The 15,103-nt window shown below is 39.1% G+C and overlaps 1 protein-coding gene and 1 long non-coding RNA gene across 2 annotated transcripts in view; one reads left to right on the forward strand and one right to left on the reverse strand.

Annotated features, from left to right (window-relative positions):
* The window catches only part of Kcnk2 (potassium two pore domain channel subfamily K member 2), a 186,234-nt gene that overhangs the window by 124,269 nt on the left and 46,862 nt on the right, over nt 1-15,103 (reverse strand). The gene's annotated exons all lie outside the window — the stretch shown is intronic.
* LOC125618483 lies at nt 242-6,452 on the forward strand. The gene is made up of 2 exons (XR_007349783.1): nt 242-380; nt 6,193-6,452. It is a non-coding gene; the product is annotated as an uncharacterized LOC125618483 (long non-coding RNA).

A 15,103-nucleotide genomic window follows, 5' to 3' on the forward strand; every position in this document is an offset into this window, starting at 1 on the left:
CTCCTTTCAGAACTCCCTCCCCCTCGCCTCCACCTCCCTCGCTGTCTCACCGCCTGAGCTCGCCTCTCCGCACCCCCTTCTGGCCCAATCCTCGCCCGCGTCGCCCTTACTGGTGCTCCCTTCCAGAGCCTGGCTCAGCCCGCCTCCCCGCCTGGGGCACAGCCCCTTGGCTCACCTGCTGCCTCTCCCCGTGTCAGCCCGTTCCACTATTAAACGCCACCCCCCCCAAAAAAAAAATACACACACACACACACACACACCATCTCCTCATTCTCTCTGTCTGGCATTCATATGCCCCAGAGTTCCATTCCGTCTTCTTCCAGGTCGGGCGCGGCATGTGGGACCTAAGCTCTGGAGCGCGGATACCCAGACCTTTGCAGGTGGGCATCTTCCTCATCTTCGTGCTCTCCCTCACCTGGCCAGGGTGGTATAGGGATATGCCCTTCATTGGCGCCCTGGAGTCGGGGAGGTTTGAAGTCCTACCCTCTTACTATCTGCACCTGGGAAAAGGTATTAACTCCTCACCAGCAATCCCCACTACACCTCCAAGGGTGATTGAGATGAGCCTGGAGCGCAGTTTGGCAGAATGTCCCAGGCCAGAAATGACAGGGACTACAACCGGAGTCAGGGTGAAGACATCTAGAGGTGCAGAGGGGGAAAAAAAGAACACCCTTTGCCCTGGACACAGGTTGCTAAAGGCTGTCCTTGGGAGCCTCGGAGTGGGAAACCTCCGACCTCAGCTGGAACTCCAAGTTCCCAGTCCCCTTACCCCTTCAGGTGCCAGTTTGACAGGTACAAACCACGCCCAGACACGAAGAAGGCAGCTCAGGGAACTTGTGGCAACAGGGATTTAATAGGCGAATCCTCTCACAACACACAGGATGTTGTGGAACTTCAATCCGTTTGTAAACTTTCTCTTCCCACTTTCGCTGCAGGAATCCCCTGCTGACCTCCATCCTCCCACCCCACTGCTATGTATGAGTTCATCTTCCATAACTGCTGCTCAGACAGTTTGGATTATTTTCCCAATTAACAAGGAGAACTTCCTAGTGAAAGGTATAGACGTGACTACAAAAAGAAGCATATGACTCTTTTGCAAGACTGTCCCACCATCAATAATAAAAACACTATGTTATTATTTTAGATTCTAGACTAGATTCAGCACCTTCTTCCCTATTAAAATATATATTATCCATCCTGTTCGAATTGAAGCAAGTTTTCTAAACTTCTGCTCTCCATAGTAACACAAGTCCTTTCTAAAATGTGAATCTAATCTTTCCACTCCCAGAAACTTAAAACCCTTCCAAAGTCTCTAGGTCACATATAATGTGCTTCATGATCTAGCTTTTCATTCCAGCCCTTTCTAGATATCATCACCTTGCCTTGCACTTTCCCCCACCACACACATACCTCACACCTTACATGACTAAGGTATTTGCCCAAGAGAAACAGGAAATGTGTTCATTCTCATCCCCCTTCTCTCCCCCGCCCCAACACATATACACGCATGATAAAAGATTTACTTTAAAGAATTGCTTCACATGATTATGGATGCTGGCAGGTCACTCTCAAATCTGTAGGGCAGTTCTGGCAGACTGGAAGGAAACTCAGGCAAGAGTGGATGCTTCTGACTAGAGCAGAATTTCCACTTTTCTAGAAAGTCTACCTTTTACTCCTAAGTGAGGCCCACCTGCATTATCTAGACTAATCCTCTTTCCTTAAAATCAACTGGTTGTAAATATTAGCTACATCTGCAAAATATCTTCACAGCAACACTTAAATCCTCATTAGAGTTTGACTAAATGACTGGGTATTAGAGCCTAGCCAAACTGACATAAAATTAACCATCTCCAGTATTATTATCCTTCAGATTCTCCATGCTATCAGAAGTTGTCCAAGAACCCTGGAAAATGAGGTGTCTTACCAGCTATTTCCCAATTCACCCTTTTTTTGGTTTTGTTTTGGTACCAGGGATTGAACCCAGAGGCACTGAACCTCTGAGCCATATCCTCTTTTTATTTTTTATCTTTTCATGTTGAGATAGTCTTGTTCAGTGGCTTAGGGCCTCACTAAGTTGCAGAGCTGGCTTTGAACTTGCCATCTTCCTGCCTCAACTTGTACTTCTATCTTTGCGCTGTCACAGCGTGTTGTGCTTTGTTAAACTAGATTGTAAGTTCATAAACCACAATTCTCTGTTCATTATGATCTATATAACTAGTGACTGATGCTAAATAAGTGTACAGTAAACATCCAAATGAAAGTATGATCACTAGTAAAAAGCTGACATTATCATTCATCTGGTCTTCCTCCAAGATTTGGAACCAGGATAACACACACACACACACACACACACACACACACACACACTTTGATCCCTTGTCAATGGTCTACCATTTACTACAGTGGGAGCTTGATGAACAGTTTAAAGATGCCTGCTTGTTATTTATGTAGGTCTGTATAGTGCTTCCATTTTTCCATACTCACAGCATGTAGGTCTCACCCCCAATCTCAACTGCTGAGTTTTCACTTTCCCTATGACTTCATATGTAAGAGTTGTCTTCCTTCATGCATCACATGCATGTAGGATGCTTGAAGTGGGGGTGGGGGTGAATGAGAGGTTTACATGGAAAAGAAGGGAAGGGAAGAACAAGGGAAGGAGAGGGAGACTCCAAACTGTAACAGCAGGAATCACTCCAACAAGCCAGAAAGCAAAGGTGCAGCCTCAAAAATAATTTGAAAAACCAAGAAACCAACCAATCACACTGACTCCAGTCTGCTTTCCATTGCAACCCCATAAAGTCCCCATCCTTCAGTACTCCTGCTCATTTAAGATCCCTCTTGTGCCAATACATTCTTACAGTGTTGAATTAAGAGGAAAAAAGGAAGTAGACTACTTTGTCTATCACTGAAACTGGAGCAACAGGGAAGTGGGATGGATTATCTTGTTTAAATTTATGCCTGCAATGCATACAAATCCCATCAAAAGTTCAATAGAAAGGGTAGATGGATTCTATTTCTTCCATGTTGCAGGATTACTGAATATCCCTTGACTTCATTTTAATAGATAAGAAAATCTGAAATATATAATAAAGAGCTTTAGCTCCCCAAAGTCTATACTGCCCTTATTCTAGTGCTTTCAGATCCAATTAAGTACTGTGAGATCAAGAAAAACTCATTTTTATGTTTATTTTGCTTTTTGACCTTGGCCTATTCAAAATGCCATAATGAAAAAAATAAAAGTAAAAAATAAGTATACCACTTTTTTTCATATTCCCATACATATCTGGGATTTTGGAGTCAAAGATTTCTATGGGTGACCTATCTCCACCACTTCTGAACCATGTGCATTAGAGAAAGTCACTTTATCTTTCTGACCATCTGATTCCTACCCTATTAAATAAGGATAACTCACTGAATTCACAAAGGCTATTGCAAAGATCATAGTGAGGCAATCATGTATTTTTCAGTTTCATATTACTACACTGAAATGTTAGGGAAAATTAACTTATGAAGAGAAAAGTTTTATTTTGGTTTGTAATTCTGGGGGTTCATCCAAAATCATGTGGCCCCATTCTTCAGGCCTCTAGGAAGGGTAACACATCATGGAGGGAGCATGTGACAGAGATACTGCTTATATCGTGAGCCAGGAAGAAAACAAGAACAATGGGATGTGCCAGGATTTCACAGTGTCTTTTCTCTGGGAGGGAGGACACACTTCCAATGATCTAAGGAGTTACCCAAAGACCCTCACCTCTTAAAAGTGCACAGCACTTCCAAATACTGCCACCCTGAGGAACAAATCTTTTATGCACAGGCTTTTGGGAAACAGTCAATATCTGATCTATGGCAGCATTTATGTATTCAATATTATTGATTCCCAAAGGATTTTTATTCTCTCCTTTGCCTGTCATAACCCCATAAATCAGAGAGTTCCTGAACAAGTAAGACCACCAAGAAATTCCAATTCTGTAATGAATTTTGCAATTCATTTCATCTTCTAGGTAACATCATCGCACAGATAAAAGAAAAGGAAGAATAAATCACCTCCATCCAAAAAATATTTACTGAGTGACTACTGCATACAGGAGAACTATGGTTAAAGTAAGGGCATTGCCTTCAGAAACTGTGTGACCTAGATAGAGTAGGTACTGGACAAGTATAAAATTCAAATTCTGATTAAGTGACCTAAAAAGTTACCAGGTACTATGAGAGTACTTGGTATTAGAAATTCAGAGAAAACCTGTCTAAAGAAGTGACACTGAAGTTGGTCCCTGAAAATGCACATACTGTTGAGCATTAAGCATAAGAAGCATAATGTATGCAAAGAGGCTTCTCAACAACAAGCCTGTAAAAAGACTGTAGCACAAAGCAGCTGGGAGAATCTGGAGAGCTCAGAAAGCAAGGATTGCTGGTGGACAGTGATCAAGCCAGAGACATAGGGAGAGACCTGGTCTTACAGCTTCTGGATTTTAATGAATGGGATATTGATGAATATTCATCACCAAGAAATCTCATCAGACATTTTTTTTAAGAATTCTTCTGCTTGCTATATGGAGAACAGAAAGAAGGGAAACAAAAATATAGGGGAACAAAAAGTGTAAGCATATGAATTTAGACATTATTACTCAGGTCTAGATGAGAGAATCATGGTGATTTGGGTGGTGGTATCAAAGACACAGAGTTGGAAGGAGATCAGTAGGACTTTGTGATCCGTGGGGCATGGGGAGTGGGCATGATGGAGAGGGGTCATTTTCTTAGAAGTTCTACTCGACTGCAAACTCAGTCAAAGAGGACAATATTGGTAGCACTTTGGTGAGATGCCTGTATGACATGGCCTCTTCCAAGCACCTACCTTCTGCTTTCATGGCCGTTGGTTTTCTTGTGAGACTCATCCCTGATTGTAGGTAGAGTATGCATGCTAGGTTTCAGCCAATACAGTCATGACTCCCCAGCCTCTTGACTGGTTCAAGCATGGGCCTGTGACCTACTCAGCCAAAGGGACTTGTGCCACCCACCATTGGAGACTTCTGTTCTCATCCAATGACTTTGAATATGAATGATCTGAATGTCTTAGAGGCTTCCATTTGAACAGGAAAGGAGAAGACACTTGAGAATGGAGCCAGCACAGAGCAAATCAAAACAAGATCACCAAGTGCAGGTGACAGCATCTAATCAGACACCTATATCATGCCACACCTTGAGATACACACATTTTATTTTTATATAAGCCAGTTTGGGTTGAGATTTCTGACACTTGAAATCAAGAGCCCTAATTCAAATACTGCAATGCAAGGAAGAAGAGGAAATGAAAATAATTTAGTTTTGTGAAGGTCTTTAAATTTGAGTCTCAACGAGTCATTGATTCCTGCCAACTAACATTCATGCTCTTGTGCTATCCCCTCTCCTTGCATTTGGACTATATATACTGACTTAATTCTTTTTAAATTTTTAAATTTGTTCTAATTACTTACACATGACAGTAGAATGCATTTTGACACACTATACAAAAATGGAGTATAACTTCTCATTCTTCTGGCTGTACATGATATAGAGTTACACAGGTCATGTAATCATATATGCACATAGGGTAATAATGTCCAATTCATTCTCCTATCATTCCCACCCTCATACCCCCTACCCTCCCTTCACTCCCCTCTGTCTAATCCAAAGTACCTCTATTCTCCTCCACCCTTATTGTGAATTAACATCTGCATATCAGAGAAAATATTCGGCCTTTGGTTCTTTGGTATTGGCTTATTTCACTTAGCATAACATTCTCTAGTTCCATCCATTTACTGGCCAATTCCATCTTCTTTAAGGCTGAGCAATATTTCATTGTGTATATAAACCACATTTTCTTTATCCATTCATGTGTTGAAGGGCACCTAGATTGGTTCCAGAGTTTAGCTATTAACATTGATGTGGCTGCATCACTGGAGTATGCTGATTTTAAGTCCTTTGAGTATAAACCTAAGAGTGGGATAACTGTGTCAAATGGTGGTTCCATTCCAAGTTTTCTGAGGAATATCCATGTACTGCTTTCCATAGTGATTCTACCAATTTGCAGTTGATATATACTGGAAATAATTATATTGACTTAATTCTAATAAATAGAATTTGGCATAAAGAATGCTCCTTCCAAGATTAGGATATAAAAAGACTGTGGCTTCCCTTTTGTGTGCTCTCTTTTAGCCCTCTCCTGGCTCGAATATGGTTGCCTTATTGAAAGATAACCCTGTGGAATGCCCTGCATGAATAAGCCTGGGAGGAGATCTCCTGAAGTCTTCCTGAACTTCAAAGCAGATCCTTCCTCAGTCAAGCCTTGAAATGTCTATTGCCCCACGCAATACCTTTGGTAGAATCTCTTGAGAGACCCTCAGCCAGCGTCACCCAAATAAAGTGCAGATTCATAAGCCTCAAAACTTTAAGATCATAAATGTTTCTTGTTTTCAGCTGCTGAGTTTGGGTGTTACTTTTTATGCAGCAATAGATAATTAATGTAGCCTCTAAGAGTCAAATTCTAAGCAATCTTATAAAATGTCAGAGCCAAGCTATGTAAATTAATATAAAACAGCAATTCATCAAAGATCAAAATTTGTTCATTTTAAAGAATTAATATCTTCTAAATTAGAATGTGCCAATCAGAAGGTAAGTCGGAAATCATTGTTAGAAATGGAAAAAGGAATTATGAGGTAGATGCCCAAAGAAGTATGAATACAGCAGAAGTTCTCAAACTTGAACAGGCATCAAAAATATCTGGATGGTGGTTAGAACACAAATTGCTGAGCCCACCCCCAGTGTTTCTGAATATTATGTCTAGGGTGGGGCTTGAAAAGTGGTATGAATAATAAATCCCGAGATGATGCTGGTGCTACTAATCCAGGGACCACACCTTGAGAACCATTAGACAAGAGGTAGGATCCAGGCTCACTCTGCTCAATAGCTTACAGCCAATGAAACAGTTTCAACAATGGTGATGTCTAGATGGCAACAGAGTTGGCAAATCATGGCAGGCAATGGCACATATCAACATCCACTCTCAACCATGAAGTGAGACATTCAAAAACCTTTCCATTTCCAACGTCACTTACATGTCATATGTCATTGATAGTATAACAAATATATTTATTCACTAATTCAACTGGAGTTTAATTAAACATTTACAATGTATCAGATATTTTTACAACATTTGGGACTTAGAGCAGTAAAAATCACCAACTCTTATCACAATGGAGCTAATATACTTAGGAAAGAATGACACTAGTGAAACTATGTTCATATCTATTCAGCAAAACATCACTGAATTACCGAGAGAGTTTCAGATTCAAGTGCTTCACCGTGAAGGAAGGATCAGATGTCATTTTACCAGAATTGCGAAATTCATCAAAACTGGCTGGTTCATTTATAAAAAGAAATGTAGCCCTAAGATATACAATACTCAGAATTATCTTATATAGTAGCTTTGTGTACTTACTTACTTTGAAACAAAAATACACAAACATACTTAGGTAAGTTTTTAATTGAAATAATTTTTTTTAATAATTGGAGTACTTAGTCCAATATTATCTCATTTTAGTGTTGAAAATTCATGTAAGTCAAAGCACCTGTGTTCCATATAGAAAGACCAGTGTTTTAATTAATGTATACACAATAGTTATTAACTAGTAAAAAAGCTAATATTAATATTCAGTTTTCCCTGATAGGGAATAAGAGCATTATGAAGGGAATGAACCCTTATAACAGGATACTCTGTTAGAATAAATTCAGAAAACGTTCTCATTCATCTGATACACAAAGAATTCAGGGACAATATCCTTACACCTGTCAAACATGAGTAGCATAATAAACTATCACCAGGAAATGGACATTAGGCTGGTACATATCCAGATGTCAGTATTTTCTACCTCTGATATCATAGGTCAATCCTCCACTGACAGTGAATTCATTAGATAATTTTTTAAATTTGTCTATGTTAAGCAAGCCAATTATATCAAATGTGCTGCATTTTTAAATCAACCATAAATCCAGAGAGAACTAGAGCATTTTCAATGTTTCTTGAGGGCTTTCATTACCTAATGAATTTTTGGCACATCGGATCCTTTATTTGAAACTTGTATTTGATGTGAACATTGCCCAGTACAGCATCCTGCCTTCACCTGAGACCGCAGATTCTGACAGTACTGACTGTGGCTTTGTGAAGAACAAATCAATCCAATTTCCCTTCTAAAATGAAGTCACACCGCTTAAAGGCAATAAAGAAGCAAACAGAGAATGTGAGTATTTGGAATCTCCTAAAGACATTTTTTAATGTGTTCAGTAATCAAAGATGTTGACTTCACCGTACATACGGAATCTACTTTCCCCTTATCCCTTTGTGTGTCTATGATTGAATGAGCACATAAGGCTTGCCTAAGGCTACTTGCTGAATTTATGGAAGAACTGAGATTGAAAAATTCATGTATCACCCCAGGATGTATTTGTTCTATAAGAAAACTCTAAAATAGAGAAGAAAATGGATTTTTATTGAATTCTAAAATACATGAAGGTGGTCATGGGATTTTCCCAAACCCTACAAAGTGACCAAGGCAGAACTGCCACCATCACTTTTGCCTCATGGACCAGCTCTTCCTGGGGGCTTTTGCCCCTGGCCCCTTCACTGATCTCCAATCCACTTACCACACTGCAGCCACATGGAACTTAAAAAAAAAAATTAAGTTGTATTGAATCCCTAAATAAAATCATGCATGAGGCTGGTGTGGTGGCTCAGTGATAGATAGCTTGCCTCACATGCATGAGACCCTGAGACATGAAACTATTAGAACAAATTCAGAAGATGTTCTGGGTTCGATCCTCAGCACCACATAAAAATAAATAAATAAAATAAAAGATATCTTAAAATCATGCACTTCTGGTTTCCTATTTCCTTCAAGAAAGACCTTACAATGTCATTGACAACCCAAGGCCCCTAATATCCTTGCTTGGTCAATAAGAAGAGCAGGAATTACAACATTAGGTAATATCTATCTAGGAATTACTGAGCCAGGCATTCATTTAAACCACTTCATTACTATTGCATTTAATTCTCATTAAGAACTGTTAAAACTAAACACTGCTATTATGTCCAGAGATGCTAAGTGACTTTTTCAAAATAACATAGTTAAATAAGTCAATACACCCCTGCCACCTAGGGCCCATCTCGCCAGGCCGCCCTTTTCTCTCTGTGGTTCAGCAATTGTTTGAATTCCAGTTTCTTCAATGTATCCTACTCCCCGCATTGTTCCTCTAGAGCCTTTGCACATACCAGCTCTTCCAGCTTGGACCATGCCTGTCTCCTTCATTGCCTGCATACAACTTCTACCCATCTTTCAGACCTCAGAAAAAAAACACACCTTCTTCAGAAAACCACACCCTTGCCAGCTCCAGATGAGGTCAGTCCTGATGCCCCAGCACACTCCTGCGGCACCCCCTAGCTACCCTTCATGACCCCATCAGCTGTAACACCTAGGTACTCACTCAAGATGTTATTCAGTAACTGCCTGTCTTCGTTTCCTGGGAACGTTGCAATGACGTTAACAAAAGCCTCGCTGGCTAAAAACAACAGAAATGTAGGTCCAGGTTTGGAGGCCAGAAGTTGGAAATCAAATGAGAGTAGGGACTGGCTTTCTCGCTTTCTCTTACAATTTTTAGGGCAAATCCTTCCTTGATTCTTCTGGTTTCTGGAGTTTGCTGGCAATCCCTGATGTTCCTGGGTTTGTAGATGCATCACTCTGCTGGCCTGGCTGTCTTCTCATGTCACTTTCTCTCTGAGTGGTCTCTCTGTCCAAATTTCCCCCTATTTAAATGATTCCAGTCCTATTGAATTAGGGTCCATCTTAAGAAAAAAAAAAAAAACTCAACTTATCTCTGTAAAACCCCACTTCCTAAAAGGGTCACATTCTGAAGTACTAAGATTAGGACTTGAACTTAAAATATATTACAGGAGAATACAATTCAACCAATAATTGTCTATAAGACTAGAATGAATTCCAAGAGGAAATGGACCCTGTCATCTTATTCGTCAGGCCAGTATCTTACACACAAAAGGTACAAAATCCAGTGTTCATTAAATGAATCAAATTCTATTTTTAAGAAGTATTATTGAAAAAAATGCAGCAGTTAATCAGGCCTCAGGTATGTATATGATGTGGGTACAGGTGTTGAAGAAAATATTCCAGCCAGCTTACTGCCAAGAGAGAATGTAGATTCCGTGTGATAGATTTTCCGATTTCAAGAGAAATCATATATTCAAACTGTTTTAGAAGAAATTTTCCAATTTTCCAATGGGAAAAATTATATCAATTTTTGAATTGAATAATGTCAATGGCAAAAAAATAAATAAATAAATGCATTTTTAAGCTGAACATGGTCTTGAAGCCACTTGATAGAGCCTCTGTGACAAGATAACACCAGATGCCCTGTGAGGTCATATCTGAAATAAAATGCAATGATTGTATTCACTGGGCTGTATAGCACATGTTCAAAATTCTCTCTCTCTCTCTCTCTCTGTCTCTCTCTCTCTCTCTCTTTTTCCCTTGAAACAGGGTCAAAGTTGCTTAGGGTCTCGGTAAATTGCTGAGGCTGGCCTTGAAATTATCATCCTCCTGTCTCAGCCTCTGGAGCTACTAATATTGCAGGTAAGCACCACTGCAGCCAGCTTCCAACATCTCATTTTAATTGCATTCAGGCAGGGCTAGCACTGACGAGGTTCTCCCCTGTGGTTCAAAAATTAAGGAGTGTCAAAAAACAAAATAATCAAAATAAATAATATTTAATATAATATTCTGAAAAGTCAACCCTAATACCAAAAATTCATGATAAAGATAGGATCTGATCGTGCCCTGACCTTAGTTCTAGCTCTGCTTGCCTGTTTGACTGATATTTACCCTCCCTACTGGATTACTATGTGAATGTAAGGCAGTTACTGAAAAGGTTTATTCTGGCCCACAGTTCTGGAGGTATCAGTCCATTATTTAGTGACCCTGTTGCTTTGGGTCTGTGGTACCACATCACGGCAGGAGCATGTGGCAGAGCAAAGCTGTTCACCTCATGGCCAGATTACAAAAGAGACACAGGAAGGGGCCGGAGTCCCATAACACCCTTTAAGGACATGACCTCAATGACATAAGACCCGTCACTAAGTCCTCCTTCTTAAAGGTTTCACTACTCCCGGGCTGATGACCAAGACTTTAACACAGGGGCCTTTGAGGGATATTCCAGATTCAAACTATAGCCATCGCTATCTATGGAATCAACAATCTACTGTATCTGTTTCCCCTTGAAGTTCCAGGTAGTTTAATGCATGATGGATGAAGCAATCCCCCGACCCAGCCAAACTTCTGTACCCAAATGTGCATTGTACTGCAATTTTCATGAAGTGTAAGTCCCTTCATGACTTCTCTAGGTCATCTCTTTCCTCTGAAAATATCAATAATTTCTTCTCCTATAAGATGGTGTCTCTTACTTCTGATGCAATCATCTTAGCTATATTTTTCTCTCAAACTTCTGCTTAACACCTACTCACTTCTGCCATGCTACTCGAGGCTTCCAAAAGGACCCCATTGCTAGCCCTGTGACAGCCAACTCCAGTCCAACGAACACAGGTTAGTTACCATGGAATGCTCTTATGTTGATTCAGCAATCAGTTTGAAAAACACATCTGAAGTGTTTTGAGGCTTGATCACACAGAGAGCACTTCTGACCTTTCCTAAGCAGCCACTCAAAATATAGACATTCTCATCCATCATTACCACAACCTGTCTCTAGGAGATTTTGTGCATGATCTGGTAATATTCCAGGGCAAGATGTTGATTCAGGGTTGTCACAAGCCTCTATCAGACCTGGAGAATCACAAGAAATGTCAACATTACTCCAGAACTAACAGCCAATTATGCAAATATATTTACAGAGTGTCAAAATGACCATTAAGAAAACTATCACAGAACCTTCACTAATACAAAATCCTGGTAATCATTATTTAAATAAAAATATGAAATGATCAAGAAAATTTAGGGGATCCCATGTTCCTGTGGAACCTGTTCTTCATACAATAGAAGATGAAAGAAACATAATTAGGATTTTTGATTATATTAATGATTGGTGAGATTGATTTATTCAGGATAGTTGCAAAATCTTCCCTGTTATTTACTTTTGATAAACTTGATCATAACTTATTGTGTGCTGATACACACACACGGCATCTTTTATACTAGTGTGCTTTTCCTGTATATATATGGCTTCCTCTACTAGACTAGGCATCTCATCTGAAATCTTTTTGATTTCTTAGCACACATAGTTGGTATTCAAATATTAGTTGAGTGATATAAAAAAAAATGACCACCATTACTCCAACACACACAAAATCAGTTCTTGTGACCTCCAAAGGATTCAATTGTAACAATGCTATTTAGAATCAAAAAGCATTTAATTCACATGAAGGTACTGTTGGTACATTGGAAATTATGATATTTCCTCCATACCCTTCATTATCCCACTAATTCTATTAATATATATTCACATGAAAGTCAGCACATGTATGGGTGAAACAGTGAAGTACCTAGATTTCAATTCAGGTTCAGCCAATTATTAGCTGTATCTTAGTTTTCTCATCTGTAAAAATAACAATAAAAATGTTATCAACTTTTTTATCTTAAAGGCAATGACTGCATCTTTTTTCTTTCACCTTTATTTATTTTTATGTGGTGCTGAGGATCAAACCCAGCGAAGTGCTCTACCACTGAGCCACAACCCCAGCCCATCCATTTTAACTTGTAAATGAGACCTAAAAGAGTTAATACTTGAAAGGTGCTTATGACAGTGCTGACATATAGTCAAGAGCTCAACAAACATTAATAGACTATAAATATCACCATCACCACTGACAGCACTGAGCCATGGAAGGAGGGCAGGAGATGGGTCTGAGATAAGAAATGAAAACAAAAATGAAGAGGCCAATTATGTTCTGGAGCTTGGCTCAGCAAACACTTGGAAGCTGACTGTTAGGAACCAAATGAGCAACTGCAATTCAGGACATAATTAGATAATTCAGGTTGTAAAGGAGGAAATCAAATTCCAGCTCCTTTGTTCTAGAAAAAAAGAGGACTCTTTTTTTATAAGCTCTGGTGTGGGGGTAGTCGTAGTCCCCACTAGGAGAGACCCTACAAGGATGAGTAGGTGTGTGCCAATTTGGTTAGAAAGGAAGACAGTAGGAGTTTTACAAGGCTACACTAGCCAGCCAAAAACAGACATAAGGGTCTATCTTTATTGTTCTCTAAGCTATGATACTACAATCCCACTTTCTCTACCAAGCATATGCTGATTTCCCTTTGACTGTAGCCCAAAGTTTTGAATTGTTGGTATCTGAAAATGTGCCTTCAATTGTGTTAATTTCTAGTTCCTTAGCAATCTAGATTGCTTTAAGAACTCCAGGTGGCTTTCTTTTTTCATGCTCCTGGCCCTGAATATTGAGTTTGGGGTTAAAAAAAAAAAAAAAAAAAAAAAAAAACTTTACTGTATTTTCACAGCACATAGTAGGCCTTCTTAACATTTCATTGTTATCAATATTATTTTCTAAACACAGATAAAAATTTTCTTTTGTCCACAAACATGTTTTTAGTTAAAGTAAAACTTTTATAACCCCAAGTTGTTGGTTGCTAAGAGGACAGTACATGCAAATAACATAAACTCAGTAAGGGCCCCAGAAAGGGTATGTGCCATTAAGCTAACAGGTGTAATATGTATTTACTTCTGTGACTCATATTGTACCTGTTCCCTGTTGGCAGGTTTATCAGGGAGCTCTCTTATCCCTACCACCCCTGTCTCACATTATGCTTATTTTAATTATTAAAGCTGAGATGTCAGATATTTACTGGTCTATTTTTAACAATTGTTGGCGAAAATCTGTTAGCCACCAAGTGTAGCTATTAATAGAACAGACAATATTTTTTTTCCTATTGTATCTATCCCAACACAGTGGAATGCCACATTTTGTGGTGGTTTTTCTTTGGATGAAAGTTAGCTGGAAAAAAATTGTTTAGTGTTTTCCTTTGATATTTTCTCAGAAAGGAGAGCCAATAGGGCATTGTTAGGATTCCAAAATCCCTTGCTGGCCTTCTTGGTAACTAATGGTAGTTTTTTTTGGTTTGTTGGTTGGTTGGTTTGTTTATTCATTTACTTTTGTTGTTCCTGTTTTTCCTTTTTTTCCCCCTGAAATAATGGATGGCATGTGTACCACTTTAGTCTTCACATACTGTATAAGGAGATTGCTGACAATGTTGTTCTGAACTCCAGGTGGCTTTCTTCATGTTCCTGGCCCTGAATATTGAGTTTGAGATTAAAAAAAAAAAAAACTTTACTCTATTCCCATAGCACATAGTAGGCCTTCAATAAAAATTTAATCATTGCTATGGTTTGTATATGATTATACCAAAAACTCCAGATAATGTTTTATACATACATGAAAGCCATCTCTATAGAGTATATTTTCTAGCTGGTAAGACAATATTTCCATGAAAAAAATATAATAAAACATAAAGACCAAGGGACCTTTTAGGGAGTATCTACTAAGCACATAATAAACATTTATTCAAAGAGATTCTATGGAAACATTTGCTAGGTGTATTTTGATGGCCTCTCATTGCAAATACTTTGTTTGCAACTATTCAAAACAGGAAAGTAGATTATTTTTTAATTCAACAAATATGACTCTTACTTTGCCATTAGTCTGGCTTAAATTTCCTAAATTTTACTGGGAAAGAGGCATCACAGAGTCAACCATTCTTTTGAGAAAACATTGCATATATGAATGTGATTGCCAACAATGCATTGAGGGAATCTGTTACATCCCTCTCTCCCTCTGGACAGTGACTTGCTTAGGGTAGGGACCTTGTCACGCTCGTGCTTGTACCTTCAATGTTCAACACATGGTAGACTCTCAGCAAATGTTTGTCAAAATGAGCTCAAAATAGCCTCAGAGGCTTAATTGTCAATAAATAGATGAAGGAAATGTATAGACACCATGGAATACGATTCAGCCATAAAAAGAATAAAATTCTGTCCTTTGCAGCAA

Source organism: Marmota marmota, unplaced genomic scaffold, assembly GCF_001458135.2.
Source record: "Marmota marmota marmota unplaced genomic scaffold, marMar, whole genome shotgun sequence".
NCBI classification, from domain to species: domain Eukaryota; kingdom Metazoa; phylum Chordata; class Mammalia; order Rodentia; family Sciuridae; genus Marmota; species Marmota marmota.